The sequence below is a fragment of the Sesamum indicum genome, linkage group LG10, assembly GCF_026168435.1.
Source record: "Sesamum indicum cultivar Baizhima isolate 11 linkage group LG10, ASM2616843v1, whole genome shotgun sequence".
Lineage (NCBI taxonomy): Eukaryota > Viridiplantae > Streptophyta > Magnoliopsida > Lamiales > Pedaliaceae > Sesamum > Sesamum indicum.
Genome location: NC_142666.1, coordinates 13,836,545 through 13,852,377, shown reverse-complemented (window position 1 = coordinate 13,852,377; position 15,833 = coordinate 13,836,545).

The following is a 15,833-nucleotide window of genomic DNA, read 5'->3' as shown; positions in this document are numbered from 1 at the left end:
TGGATTGAGTGGGATCAAATAGGCAGAGGATACTGTTAAATACAATCTTCGATGTCTATTTTTCCGACTCTTACACTGCAAAATCTCTATGGGATGAGTTGGATATGAAATATAATACTGAAGTGCAGGGACTCGAAACGTATTCTGTTTCCAAGTTCATGAGGATCCAAATGGTGGGATGAAAGTCTGTAGCTGAACAGACTTTTGAGATTATCAATCTTGAGCGTGCTCTGTCTGAATGAAGTTCCCTGAGAAGTTTCTAATCATGTCCATAATGGTGGGATGAAAGTCTGTAGCTGAACAGACTTTTGAGATTATCAATCTTGAGCGTGCTCTGTCTGAATGAAGTTCCCTGAGAAGTTTCTAATCATGTCCATAATGGATAAATTTTCCAAATCTTGGGAAAGTTTTGGCATGACGCTCAAATATCAGAAAGGGAGACTGTCTCTGAATAATCTCATGATCGATCAGTATTGAAGAAGAACACAGAAATCAGACGCGTAAGATGCCTGTTGAGCATTAACTCAGGGTAAATTCAATAATGGGGAATAAGAAAGTGAATAAAATAAACCCCAACTCAAAAATCATCAATAAAGACAAGACCATAAAAAATAAGAAACCATAGGCAAACAAAACCTACTGGAACTGTGTAGGTTAGGCACTGGGCCAAGGATTGCCTATTAAAAAAGCCAAGACTTGGCAGACAGCTATAAATATGGATGTGGGAAGGTCTAGCGATGTTAGCACCTCAGGAGCAATTGAACGGTATGTTTATGTACAACTCGAACTCATGACTATTTAGGAACCTTTTGATTAGTTGATAGGCACTAGATCAAATGTGCACATTTATGCTGATAAATCTCTGTTTGTCTTATCATGCCATCAATAGAAGGACAGTAAGCATGGGGAACTCCAGTACAGTTGAACTACTTTGGATAGGAAGCGTGGACTTGAAGTGTCCTTCAGGGCGTATTCTGTTGTTGAAAAGAGTTCATCATGTAACTATTGTTAGGAGGAACATAATAAGTGGTTCTGTAATAGTTTGTGAGAGATATGAATTATTCTTTAAATTTAATAAAGTTGTAATTCATAGATTTGGTGTTTTTATTGGCAAATGTTATTTGTTTGAGTTTGTTTAAAGTTCGAGTCGCAAAATAATAAAATTGAAAATTCTAATCCTGTTATTTTGAATGTTAAATCTTCTATTTTATGGCATAGTAGATTAGGTCATTTAAATTTGGATTCAATCACACGAATGATAAATTTTGATTTAATTCCTAGTCATAGTATTGGACAAAGTCACAAATGCCAAGTTTATATAGAAGTTAAACAAGTTAGAAAATCATATCAATCAATTGAAAGGAATTTAGAAATACTTGATTTAGTTCATGCAGATATTTGTGAGTTCAATGAAATTTTGACTAGGGACCACAAACGTTACTTTATCACCTTTATAGATGATTGCAGTATATACTATTTTGTTTTTATCCTTAGAAATAAAGATGAAGCCTTAGAAAAATGTGTTTGGTTTAAGAATGAAGCAAAAACCCAAACTGGTAAAAAGCTTAAACGATTAAAATGGTAGAGGAGGAGAATATGAGTTGAATAAGTTCAATGAATATTGTCAAAGTTTTGACATTATTCATGAAGAAACTCTCCATATTCCCCTTCGTCTAATGGAGTAGCTAAATGAAAAAATAGAACTTTTAAAGATATGATTACCAATTTTCTGTTAACCTTCGGGTTACCAAGGTCTTTGTGGGAAGAGGCTTTGAATACGGCTTGGCATATTCTTAATAGAGTCCCTCTGAAATATAATACGAGTACTCCTTTTTTTGAGTTGTGGAATGGTAGGAAAGCAAGACTCAAATACTTTCGAGTGTGGAAGTGCCTAGCAAAAGTGCTGGTCCCAAAACACAAAAGAAAGAAATTGGGCCTAAGACTATTGTTGTTGTATTCTTGGGCTATGTGGAGACAAGTTATGCATTGAGATTTTCGGTTATTAAATTATAAATTCCAAGCATTGAGGTCAACACAATAGTCGAATTTCATGATGCCTTTTTTTCTGAAAGATGTATTTTCTATGAAAACAGGACTACCTTCAAGTGTTTCAGTCGATGATTCACTTGCCTCGATGTCTATTCCTGAACATGTGGAAAAGATGTGAAATATGGGGGTTAATCCTAATTGTACTTGTCCGACTCATGAGGAGTTAGATGAATCTAGATAGAGTAAGAGAGCTAGGGTTGTCAAGGATTTTGGAGGTGATTTTGTCAATTACAATATCAAAGATGATCATAACCTTAAAAAATGCTATGGCTTCTTCAGAAGCCAAGCAGTGAAAGAAGCTGTCAAAAGTGAAATGGACCCAATTGTTTCTTATGGGACATGGGTGCTAGTCGATCTCCCTCTAGTACGATTGGGTGTAAGTTAATCTTTAACAAGAAACTGAAACCTGATGGGACCGACGATAACTTTAAAGCCAGATTGGTGGCCAAGGGTTTAAGCAAAAAAAGAGAATAGACTATTTTGATACCTATTCTCCGGTAGCTCGATTGACACAATATGGGTGCTCATAGCACTTGCTTCGGTGTATAGTCTCCTGACTTACCAGATGGATGTGAAAACAACTTTTTTATATGGTAAACTCGAGGAGGAAATACACATGTATTAGGCTGAGGGATTTGTAATTATTCTTGCGTTTGGCTTCACTGTTAATGAGAATGATAAATGTATTTACTGTAAAGTCAAAAGAGATAAAATAATTATTTTATGTCTTTATGTAAATGATATTTTGTTAATAGTATCATGTTTAGATATTATAAGCGAAACCAAGTTGTTTTTGAAGAATAAGTTTGAAATGAAGGATATGGGTGAAGCTGATGTAATTCTTGGTATGAAGTTGATTCGTTCAACTGATGAGATAGCCTTTTCTTAGGTTCATTATGTTTAGAAGATAATTAAGAAATTTGGTTATCAGAACAATAGCTTTGGATAGGGTACTAAGGTACCTAAAGGGCATGGAATCACTGGCCATACATTATGGCAGATTTCTTGTTGTTCTTGAGGGATATGGTGATGCTATTTGGATAGCCAAAAACTCCGATAGTAATAGGTGTTCAGAATTTTACCTTAGATGGGGGCGCAGTTTCCTGAAAGTCTACAAAATAGACTTTGATAACCCGGTCAATCATTAAAGTCAAGTTATGTGCACTAGATACGACTAGTACTGAGGCAGAATGGTTATATGGGTTGTTATCACAGCTTTCCATTGTAAGCCAACATCTTCCACTTATTGTTGTACATTGTGATCGTTAAACCACAATTCCAAAGGTTCGAAGTCGTAAATACAATCAAAAGACACATCCATGTTAAACTTAAGTCTATAAGAACATTAGTGTCAAACAGAGTTATAGCCATTGACTTTGTGCGAACAAAGGATGATATGGCTGATTCTTTGACGAAAGGATTAGATCTCACAAGTACAAAAATTCAGATTGGGGATGGGACTGAAAACCCATAAATGATGTATCTATGATAGCAACATAACCTTCTATGTGGAGATCCCACAAAGAAGGCTCAATGTGGTATCAACGAGTCGTAGGGTATGTCAGAGCAACAAAAATAGACTGATACTTTGTATCTGAAGTCTATCTCCTGTAATTTTGGAAGGTGCTGATATTGCAAGTACAGTAAAAGTTTAGCTCTAAATGTGGTCAAGTCTATTACATGAGATACTAGTAGTCCATCCCTGGAGACGCACAACTAAATGAATGCAGTTGTTCGGCTGCAACTAAGAAATTGGATTATTTCTGAAAGCATTAATGAACAGACTCAGGACACATTGCCAAAGTGTTAACCCTAAAGATCAACACGAAGTCGGTGGCTTATTGCTACTGACAGCCGTTGTCACACTCACAGGCTCAAATTCAAGGTATGGTTCTAATTGACCAGGTGATAGCTGACGTTAGATAACTTAGACAGTGGTTCAAACCGGAAGGTACCATTGTTGAAAAAAAGCTATAGAAACTTGATATCAAATCTATGGATTTTTGGGGGACTGTTGTAATTTGAACTAAAATTACATGTGAAATCTATAGATTTAAGAGGAAGAAATTGAAAGAAAAGCATTCATATAGGACTATGATGGGAATAAAGTGGGCATGTATATAAGGTAGATGTGGGGGTGAGTGTTTTTACACTCAAGTTATCCCATATTGAAAGTTTATAATAAAAATAAACTGCTTATATTAATTTCAAGTCCAAATGTATTTGAAATGTTAAGGAGACTTGAATGAACATGGAGTTGCCCCACACATGCGTGCCACTACCGCCGCCCGCCCGTCCCAACCCAGTCCGGATTTGGATTCGGTCATTAGGGCGAATGTCTCAGTGTCAGAATATACCTTTTTGTAGCAGAAATAATTGTATTTAATCAGACACGACAAAGATAGCCGTTGTTTCAGTCAAAATAGCTTTTAAAATGTTTCATGTGAACATTCCCTCTCCATTTCAACACCTCTCAAAAACCAAGCTGTCGTCTCCTCTCCTCTCTCTACCTTCCGAGTTCTCTCTTAAAAGTCATAGTTTTTGAGTTCTATTTTTGGTGAAAGGCTATTGAGTGTTGTTCGAGGTGTTTGTCGGTATAAGTGCAATACTGAACAAACGGTAACTGTCTTATTATGAAAAGAATTGTGTTAAGTACCAGGTACACTTTAAACAGAATGAATTTCTTCGAGACAAGCAGATTTTTCTACGATTCGATTAGTGCGCAATTTTCATTGGACCCAGAGTTGTATAGAGTTGTTACGATACAACTCTCATTGTTAATTATCCTTTAAATTTATCGTAAAACAATATATCTAACATGTCATTATTGTTTTGTTCCAACATGAATATTTGTGTTTTAGTTTCGAAATTAACTAAAATATTCAATTGTTGTTTCGAAATGAAATTTAAATTGTTTTATGTAATTTTCCCAACATAAAAAACACACATTCCCAATTATCCATGTATAGAAATAAATCAACAAAACAAAATAAATAATTACCAAATCCAATATTAAATTCTAATAAACGAAAAAGGCAAGTAAACTAAACAAACTAAATTGTAATCTAGGTATTATATATATATATATATAAAAGAAAATATTCAATTAGATTTCGGCACAGTTCGGTCCAATAATTACCAAAATGTACTCATCCCTAATTTTTGCTATTAGTTACTTATATGTTAGATTAATTGTCATATGATAAACTTCAGAATTATACAATGACTTACTGCAATTTAACTTGTGATATTAAAATTGAGTAATTTTTTTTTTTTATGAAAAAGATCAATTTATCTTCATTTATTTTTTAAAATAGAACAATTTACCTGTCTAAAAAGACTAAATTACTTTATTTTAAAAAATATAAAAAGTTATTTATTTATTTTTATATATAGAACAATTTTTCATTATTTATTTTAACTTGATATTTCTTTTTACATTTTAAAAATACAATCAGTATAACCAAAATTGATTATTTTTATACTATAAATCACTGAATATGGCTTACAATTGTAGTAAATCATTACTATCTACTACGGTCCAATAAAATCATACGAAAATTTAAAATTTTTCACATCTAGTCAATGATAATCATGATTTTGCCTAATGAACAAAATATTTGCCATAATTTTTAACTGTAGTAATTGATTTAGCCATATTTATAGAAACAATGCCTAATAGCAATTGCACACTCGTGATTAATTAATATCTACTTAAATACAACCATTTAAATAAAAAATCATAAGAAACTCCCTACCAACTTCTGCAACTTATTAATAAAACTAGAAATATTAAATTATTTTTTTCAACACTCAAACTTTAACCTTTCTTCACTTTTAACTCTAATTTCAATTGCTATTAACTTTTATTACCGTTTAACTTATAAATTTTTCACCAACTTACCCCACCATAAAGGTACAAAATATTGCAAACACCCCTCTTGGAAAAAGGTAAAAGAAAATAATGGGGAAAAATATTATTTTAATCCGCTAAATATGCTTAATTTTAATTTTAGTCCGATAACTATGTCCATTTTTGTTTAACTCCGACAACTTACGAAATTACTTACTTTTAGTCATCTGGCAGATTTTCGGACAATTTTACCCCTATGAGTGATATGGACTAAAATTGCCTTTCAAAAGTTGTATATGGGTAAAATTATCCGAAAATCTGCCAGATGACTAAAAATAAGCAATTTCGTAAGTTATTGGACCGAAACAAAAATGGACATTGTTATCGGACTAAAATTAAAATTAGACATACTTAGCAGATTAAAATAATATTTTTTCCAAAATGAATGGGATTCGGTTAAAGCAATAATAAAGCAGCAGCATCAAAGTTAGAGCAGAGAAAAATGGGTATGGAGTCATCTTCTTGTCTTTTTATTTGACAAAAGAGTAATGGCTTTGATTCTCTTCCATCATCGTTTTTCAGACCATGATTGAGTGGACAATATATGACAAAATTTGTGTCTCTAATTTCTGTGTAATTCATTAAGAATACAAAGTTGATGGGGACATTATTTAATCTTTCTTAGTACATATCAAAGACAACAGAGAAAAAAGCTCAACTCTGAAAAGGTAAAGAAAAATATGCTAAAAAGTCAATAGATTCGTGCACTAATTAACAAGTTTGCTAGAAATCTACTCTAAAAACAATAAATAAATAAAGTGTCATTTGACTCATTTCTAATATTCTCACTAATTATTGAATGAGGAGAACTCTAATTTTAGTCCAGTAAATATAGAATGTTTGTTCTCTTAAAATTAATTTTGATTTTGAGCCTGCAATTTAAAAATACTCATAAAATCATAAATTGGCAATTCGTGATTTTAGTAACGACTATATTATTTTGTAAAAATTGTTATTAGTAAGAACTAATGATAAAAAATTATGCATAAATTTGTCAATAAAAATAATTTTTGACATGTATATAGCCATTATTTAGTGACAACAATTAATTATTTTTATCAGGATAAAAATTATGATAAATTATTTATAGTGTCAACTTTATATAGTGTTTATTACTAATAATTATGTAGCGACAAAAATTTAAATTATTTTTTACAAGAATTTTGTAATTATCGCTCGATATTTTATTATTAATATTATATTTTATGGATTAACTTTTAATCATATTTTGGCACAAAGTTTTACAAAAGGGGTACCTTGAAGACCACATATTTAGAAAACCTTGTACGGCCGCAAATCTTTGTACTCCATCATGTAAACTGGTTTACGGAGTAAGGTATGAAATCATCTTTATTTTGTTAAAATTAAAAAAAATAATCTAATTCAAATATTGGTTATTAATGGAATGTGTCACTGCAACAAAAAAAAATCAATGATTTGGTATATTATAAATTATTGTGATTTAAAAATTATAGTAAATCAATATTATCTTTCATAGTCAAATAAAATTGATGCAAATATTCACGATTAATCAGAATTCATTATGGTTTTATCTATAATCGAAAGATTTGCCACAGTTTTTAGTTGTAATTATTGTTTTTGCCTCTTTTTTAGAAATAACATTACACACTACCATTATTATTTTTACCATTAGTTTGCAAGAAGGTGTAAATGTGGTCGGAAAAATTGTAATTTTAATCCTGTAACTTAAGAGGGGGGCATTTTTAGTCCTGTACGAATTGATTTTCGCAATTTAGTCCTGTAACTTTATAATTTTGGTAATTTTCATCCTATTCCTGCTAACTTGGCCGAAAATTGCAATTTACTTGCAATTTTAGTCCGGCAAATAAATAAGTCATATATATATATATATATATATATATAATATCATCAGATTAAATAATCTCTAAAATGGATTATTTTATTTTAATATATGTTTTCCATTTAATTAAACAGATGATAGTAAATGTAACATAAATGAAAGAAGTGGAGGCAACTTTTATCGAAGGAGCTAATGATAATATATCTAACTTTTTGGACACTTTTTGGTGCTAGTGTTATCTTTTTGTGGGTACGTTTTGGTTTGGTTCAGTTTGGTGAGTATGAGTATGACACATCCACGGCGGTGGCGGTGGTGGTGGTGGTGGTTTTTCACGTGGGATTGTCACCCACTCTCTCTCTCTCTCTCTCTTCACCACCACCACCACCATTACCATTCTCCCTTTTACCCATTAGCCAATTGGAAAACCTTCCCATCACCCCCAACTCATATCTACCCTTTTTCTTCTTCTTTTCGAGCTTTTGCTCTTTTCTTCTTCTTAATTGGTGACCTTTCATCTATGTGGTGGACTATAGGATGTTTCTTTTCATCAAAGGTTTCTTTTCTATAGAGGCCCACAAAGGATGAATTCATATAACATATTTTAGCTACGTCACAATTTTGTATGTTTATTAGGGATGAATAGGAATTTACTCACATGCGATATTGAAAATGAGTACATTATCTTCTTATGAAAAAAATATAACAATTTATTCTCATATATTTTTTAAAATGAAGCAATTTGCCTCCTTATACAAGGAGATAAATTGTAAAAATCATATCGGGGTAAATTGTTGTTTTTAAAAAAATATAGGAAGGTAAATCACTATTTATTTTTTCATAAGGAGGTAATTTGCTCATTTGTGATATCACAAGGAGGTTGCTTGCATTTTTCTTTATTTATTAGGGTAATTAACAATGAATTTTCTCCTAAAATTTAACAATATTATAAATACTCTCTAATATTCTCTAATTGTAACTGTCGTTTAACAATAAATTCAATTCCTTGGTCTTTCTTAGGATTTTATCCATTTTTTTCTAATGAACTGATCAAAATGTACCTATAGACTATAAGTTATAATTTTACTTTTTTTTTAAAAGAAAAATTGAAGTTTTCTTAATGGATTAATCGGACAATTTTTTTTATACTTTTTAAATTTTTTTCGTCCATCTCATCACAATTTTTCAGATTTTGTTTTTTTTTAAAATACAACAAGAGAAAAGTGGATAATTTTAATTAGCATCTGTACGTTCAAAAATTACATAAATTTATCAAATATATAGAGAATATTGATAATTTTTTAAATAATAATAAATTATTCTTAATAATATCAAATTTTAATGTAGCTCGTTGTAATTTATCCTATTTATTACTTTACCAAAATAAATGATTTTGATCCGCACGCTTATGTACCTTTTGTTTTCGTGTACAATGCGCATTGAAAGGTATTACAAAAAGGGGTGATCATGGCATTGGTATTCCACTAATTATTACTAACAAATATTCGTGCATTGTTTTTTGTAATCTAATTGTGTGAGCATCGACTATAGCGTGGGGAGAATCTTTCTTTTGAATTTTTATGAGTTGATGAATGAGTTTCGCCAGCTATACATTTATCTGATTTTTTGCTATGTACTTACTTTTTATCAGGTTGAATGAAATTGAGAGTACTATATATATATATATATATATATATATATATATTATTGGAAATACCTAATCTTAATTAGGCCAATCCACATTCACGTGAACTAGGTTTGAATTAGATTAGACCTGGGACAAATATTGTTCGCATACATCATGTTGGATTGTCCGTCGTAATTTCATGGCCAAAATTTCAAGGAATAAATAAATATGGGGTGATGGGGTAGTAGCCTACTCACATATAAAAGGATGAAAATGTCCTCCAATTTCTATAAATTTGCTAAAAAGGACAGAATCTTCGCATAAACCCGCGGGTCGGGTCAAGCCTGACTCGGTCTGTAAAAGGGGACTTCCTTGGCTAATCATTGGATTATCTGACACAAGGGCCCCAGATGCCGCCACGTGGAGCTACCTTATACGGTATGATATATTATAAATATTGCCACATATGAACATTTGTGGTAGGTGCATTTAATGCCATTTCAACCTCATTAGTTCTCCAATCTCGAATCCGACCCCACTTTTTCTAATTTAAGCATCAGTGGACCTTAGCTGGGGGCTACCCAATAAGTTTAATGTGTTTTCTGTTAGGATCTACTATTAGGAAGCTCGAAGAGGGTTCAGCGTCCCAACCTAAGGGTACCCAATCTCAATGACCCGACCTCTATCTTGCGACTTGCATCATTTTTGGCACCGTCTGTGGGAAACTGAGAACAAGTGGGATCGATATGGAAGGATCATCCAGGAGAGATCACCATATGGAAGAGACTCCTTTAAGGGAAAACGATCAAGTGCTGCAATTAACACGTGCTGATTCGCAACGAATGATTGAAGAAGCTAGTAAGAAAGCTATATTGAAGTATGAGAGGATGACGGTGACCCCAGCTAGAGAGGGAGTAAGAAGACAGTTATTCAAGAGAACGAAAGTGGAGATGGAACATGATCGGGCGGCATCAAGCGTACCTGAGAAAGGTCCCGAAAGGACGATCTCGAATGAGGTGACAACTAAAAGTGTAATCCCGCGACAGCCTGGAATCTCGTGAGCCGAGGTGGATAAGGTTAGCTGTCAGATTGAGAGACTGGGAAAGCAGATCGAGGAACTAAAGAAACAAGGGGAGATCGTCTCGCAGAATAGGAGTTCCCCTTTTACCAACAGGATTTTGGTGGAAGTTGTAGATAGTGGTTTCGGATTTCTAGACCTTCCAAAGTATGATGGAACGAAGGATCCTTGAGAGCTCGTTGCGGTTTTTGACCTTGTTATAATTTGTACGGCCAGACTGATTAGATAAAGCCAAGCTATTTGTAACCACATTAAAAGGGAACGCTCAGGAATGGTTCACGAACTTACGAAGTGGGTCAATTGATTCATATAAGTAGCTAGTACAGAAATTTTCTTTCCACTTCGCTAGTAAGAGGAAGGCCAAAAGATCTGCAACGTACCTCTTTACCATCCGACAAAAAGAGGACGAAACAGTGAAGAACTTCATGGGGAGATTTAATAACGAGATGTTGGAGGTTCAAGACCTTCGAATAGATATGATGGTGAGCATATTGATCATGGGCTTAAGAAGGGACCTTTCGCGTAGGCACTGACCAGCGACCCGCTGGAGGAGTGGAGCAGTTAATGGAATTACCGCAAAAATATATCGATGAGAAAGAAATGAATGCTATGAATGATAGTGAGTGGACTAGGGAGCAGGATAGCTTGAAGGGAGGAGAGTGATCAAAGAAGGAAAGGAACCGATATGAGAAAGATCGAGAAAGGCGAGTACCTTATCAACCTAGATATCATAAACACACGCCTTTGAATATTACAAGGAAAAAAACCATGTTGATGGTGGAAAGGGAAGCACTCCTACAATGGCCAGGTAAAACAAGAGATACCTCTGCTAAGAAATTTTCTAAAAAATATTGCAGGTTTCATAAAGACAAAGGCCATGACACCGAGGAATGCTTCCAATCAAAAGATGAGATCGAGAGGCTAATCCGGCAGAGTTATTTCAAGAACTTGATCAAAAAAAGAAAAAAACCATAAAACAGGAGCCAAAGGAGTAGATCGCAAAGCAGAGATAGGGTCCGAAAAGACGATCCTAGCAGGAGTGAACCTCGTGAAAATACGCCCACTAAGGCGGTCATGCATACCATATCGGGAGGACCCACAGGAGGAGACCCATCGAGAGCTTGCAAGAACTATGCACGAGATTGTAGATACAAGCGCGGGGGACAAGTGCTGTGTGTGGAACCGCGGGAGGATATTGTCTCTGGAAACAAAGATTTGAACTTGGTGTCGGAGGATCAAAATAATCCCATAGTGATTAGAATGGATATGCTGAATTATCAAGTGTACAAAGTATTAGTTGATAATGGTAGTTCTGTAGATATTATTTTTACTGATGTTCTTAGAAAGATCGATTTAGGTGAGTTGAAGTTGAACCAGCAAGAACCCCACTTGTTGGCTTTGGGGGATATGAAGTTGTACCAGAAGGTTTAATGGACCTTCTAGTGTCCTTAAGAGAAGAGCCCAAGAGGAAGACCTATATGGTCCAATTTTTTATCGTGGATAGTCCCGTCATGTACAATGTGGTGCTGGAGCGACCTGGATTGAATAAATTCAAGGCAGTAGTGTTGACCTACCACCTGAAGATGAAGTTTCCCACCAAGTATGGAGTAAGAGAGGTTGGTTGTGATCAAAGAACTGCTCGACAGTGCTACAATCTAGCCATAAAACAAGTTGATGTTGGAAGAAGGGAGAAGCGGAAAGAAAAGCAGGGTCAAGGTGAGGAAGTGAAGAAAGGGAAGATGGAAAGGTTGGAGCCGGCTGAGGAATATAAGGAGGTCGAGCTCGTACCAAGTGAATTCAATAAAATGACCAGATTAGGTCGCAGATAACGACAGAAATGAAAATGATGACCATAGATTTTTTAAGAAAAAATGGTGATATGTTTGCGTGGAGCCCCTCAGGCTTTAAAGGAATAGACCTAGAGGTAGTAGTTCATCGTCTCAATATCGATCCCCAAATATTGACCCAAAGGCAAGTTGCTGCAAGCAGGTTTTGTAGCAGAAATTTATTACACGACCTGGCTGTCCAACGTTGTCATTGTACCAAAGGCAATGGAAAAATGGCGCATGTTAACTGACTTTACGGATCTCAACAAAGCGTATCCCAAGGATCCTTACCCTCTACCCCGAATATATTTGCTAGTAGATTCGTCAGCAGGATGCGGATTGTTCAGCACGATGGACGCATATCAAGGCTACCATTAAATTTTTATGGCAAAAGAGGATAGAGAGAAAACGACCTTTGTAACGAAAAAAAGGAGTTTATTGTTATAATGTCATGCCCTTTGGACTTAAAAATGCAGGGGCAACGTACCAAAAGTTAGTGAATAAGATGTTTAAGGATCTTATAGGGACCACAATGGAAGTGTATATGGACGATAGGTTGGTGAAAAGTAAGGTCGAGCACGACCATTTGGAGCACTTGGAGAAGGCCTTGCGATCATGCGATCGTATAGAATGAAATTGAATCCCTCTAAATGCACGTTCGGAGTGAGGGGAGGAAAGTTCCTCAGATTAATGGTTAGCGAAAGAGGGATAGAAACCAACCCGGAGAAGATAAGAGTGATCGTGCAGTTGGAATCGCCAAAATCGGTAAAGTACATTCATAAATTGATTGGCAAGATCGCAGCTCTGAATCGCTTCATTGCCAGGTCAGCGGATTGAAACTTACCTTTCTTTAAAGTTCCGCTTAAAGTAAAAGACTTTGAGTGGACGGAAGAGTGTGAAAGAGCTTTACAATAATTAAAGGTATATTTAACGACCCCACCCCTTCTTGCTAACCCTTTGGTTGGAGAAAGTCGTGTGTCTACCTGGCAGTTTCTGAGGATTCGTGAGCTCGGTTCTGGCGTGTAAGGAAAAGGGAATACAGAGTCCTATATATTACGCTAGGAAAATATTACAAGGAGCAGAAAAGAAATACATGGAGATCGAAAAGTTAGCTTTGGCCCTAGTAACAACCTCCAAAAAGCTGCGACCTTATTTTTAGTCTCATCTAATAGTAGTGCTCACAAACCACCCATTCAAGCAAATAATGTCAAGGCCTGATGTATATGGAAGGATGGTTAAGTGGGCGGTTGAGCTTACCAATAAGCACTGATGATGTTCCTGCAAGTAGAATATCATCAACATAAACCAATAAAGTAAGAAAATCTTGAGGGAGGCTTTAGTAAACAAACAGGTACATTTTTGGACTGAGTGAATCCAAAAAATTCCAGCTTTGAAGTGAACTCACAGTTCCATTGTCTAGATGCCTGCTTGTTCCATACAAGGACTTTTTGAGCCTGCATACATGTCCTGATGGAACTGCATAGCCTTTTGGTGGTTCCATGTACAATTCCTCATCCAAATAGCCATGAAGAAACGCATTATTCACATCTAATTGATGTAATTCCCATCCAGCTGAGGCTGCCAATGAAATGAGTGTTCTAACTGTAACAATTTTGGCCACTGGTTAGAAACTTTCAAAGTAGTCAATCCCTTCTACCTGGTTGTAGCCCTTGACAACTAACCTAGCCTTTTGTCTATCCAATGATCCGTCTGGTTTAAACATTAATTGAAGATCCACCTGAATCCAATGGCTTTCTTGTCAGGTGGAAGAGGAGTCACATCCCATGTGTGGTTGTCCTCTAGAGCCTTAAGCTCATACTGCATGGCTTTTATCCATTCAGGTCGTAAGGATGCTTCTTCATAGGACTATGGTTCCTGAAGGGGTAAGATAGAAGTCATAAAACCAGTATATGTAGCAGATATGGAAGACTCAATAGCAGATTTATGTGAATCAGAAAAACTGCATACAAAATCAGACATCCAGGCAAGTTTAGATGTGATTCTATTGGAACTTCTAAGTGTTGGAACCGCTATTATTTTGTTATTAGTGTTTTCTTCTTCCCTTTTATCGAAGATATTAACATCTATGTCAACCTCTTCATCATGTTCATTCAGTGGTAAAGGGACAGAATAATCAGCAGGATCCATAAGTTCATTTCTATAGGGAAATTCATTTTCATGAAAAATCATGTCTCTGCTGATTAATGTGACCTTCCTTTCAATATCAAAAAGTTTATAACCCTTTTGTCCAAGAGCATATCCAAGGAATACACATTTCAGGGCCCTTCGATCAAATTTTGACTTAAGTAGCTGGGTATTTGTGGCATAACTAAGGCATCCAAATACCTTCATGTTAGAATAGTTGACAAACCTTTTATACAATCTTTCATAAGGAGTTTCTCATTTTAAAACAACATAGGGTAATCTATTTATAATATATGTGGCAGTGAGGATAGTCTCAGTCCGAAAAATTGAAGGAAGTGAGAATTGAAATATCAAAGCTCTTGCTATTTGTAAAAGGGTATATTTTCTTCAACAATACCATTTTGTTGGGCTATATAAACACAGGTTTTAGGGTGTATAATCCCCTCATTTTTAAAGAAATCTTGACAATCCTTACTTAAGAACTCACTTCCATTATCAGTTCTAACAACTCTAGTTCTTTTATTAAATTGAGTATGTACCATTTTCTGGAAAAACACAAGCAAAAGCACAGTGTCTGATTAGTGTTCCATCAAGAAAGTCCATGTACTTCTACTGTAGTCATCCATTATTGTCATCATATAGACGCTATTTGATAAAGATTGTTGATTATAAGGCCCCCACGAATCTATGTGAACAAGATAAATATTTCAGCATAATTTGATTCACTAGGGGTGAAGGGCAATCTGTGTTGTTTTGGCAAAGGAAAAATATCACATGTATGGTTCTTACCATGACCATTAGTTAATAGAGGAATGCGTGCAATTACATGCTCAGAAGAATGACCTAGTCTCTTATGCCATACATTAAAATCATTAGTAGCAGTAAAGCAGTAAAGATGTTCTATTTCTTTCTCAAAAAGCCTAATGGTTTCTACTGTAAAAGATGCTAAATCAAGATTATAGAGCTTTCCTATGGCTCTTCCTACAGCAAGAATTGTCTTAATCTTGAGGTCTTGCAAGATGCAATAAGTGTTAGAGAAAAGGAAAGATACAAAATTGTTACTGCACATTATATTCAGAGATAGCAAGTTGTATTTAAGTCCTGGAACATAGAGGACTGATATCATTTTAAGTTTATTTGATAGAGTTATGTCACCAATCCCCTTAATTAATTGTTTAGAACCTTCTGCCAAATAAATATATGATTCAGTATTTAATTCTGAGAAGGAATCAAAGAGACTACCATCCTTGCACATGTGATTGGAAGCTCCACTATCCGCAATCCATATATTTTTATCTAGAGAACTGCAGGAAGAATCTAGTAAGAGACTACCTGAAAATTGATAAAATGGAGTCTGAGTAGGTTATTTTCGGCCA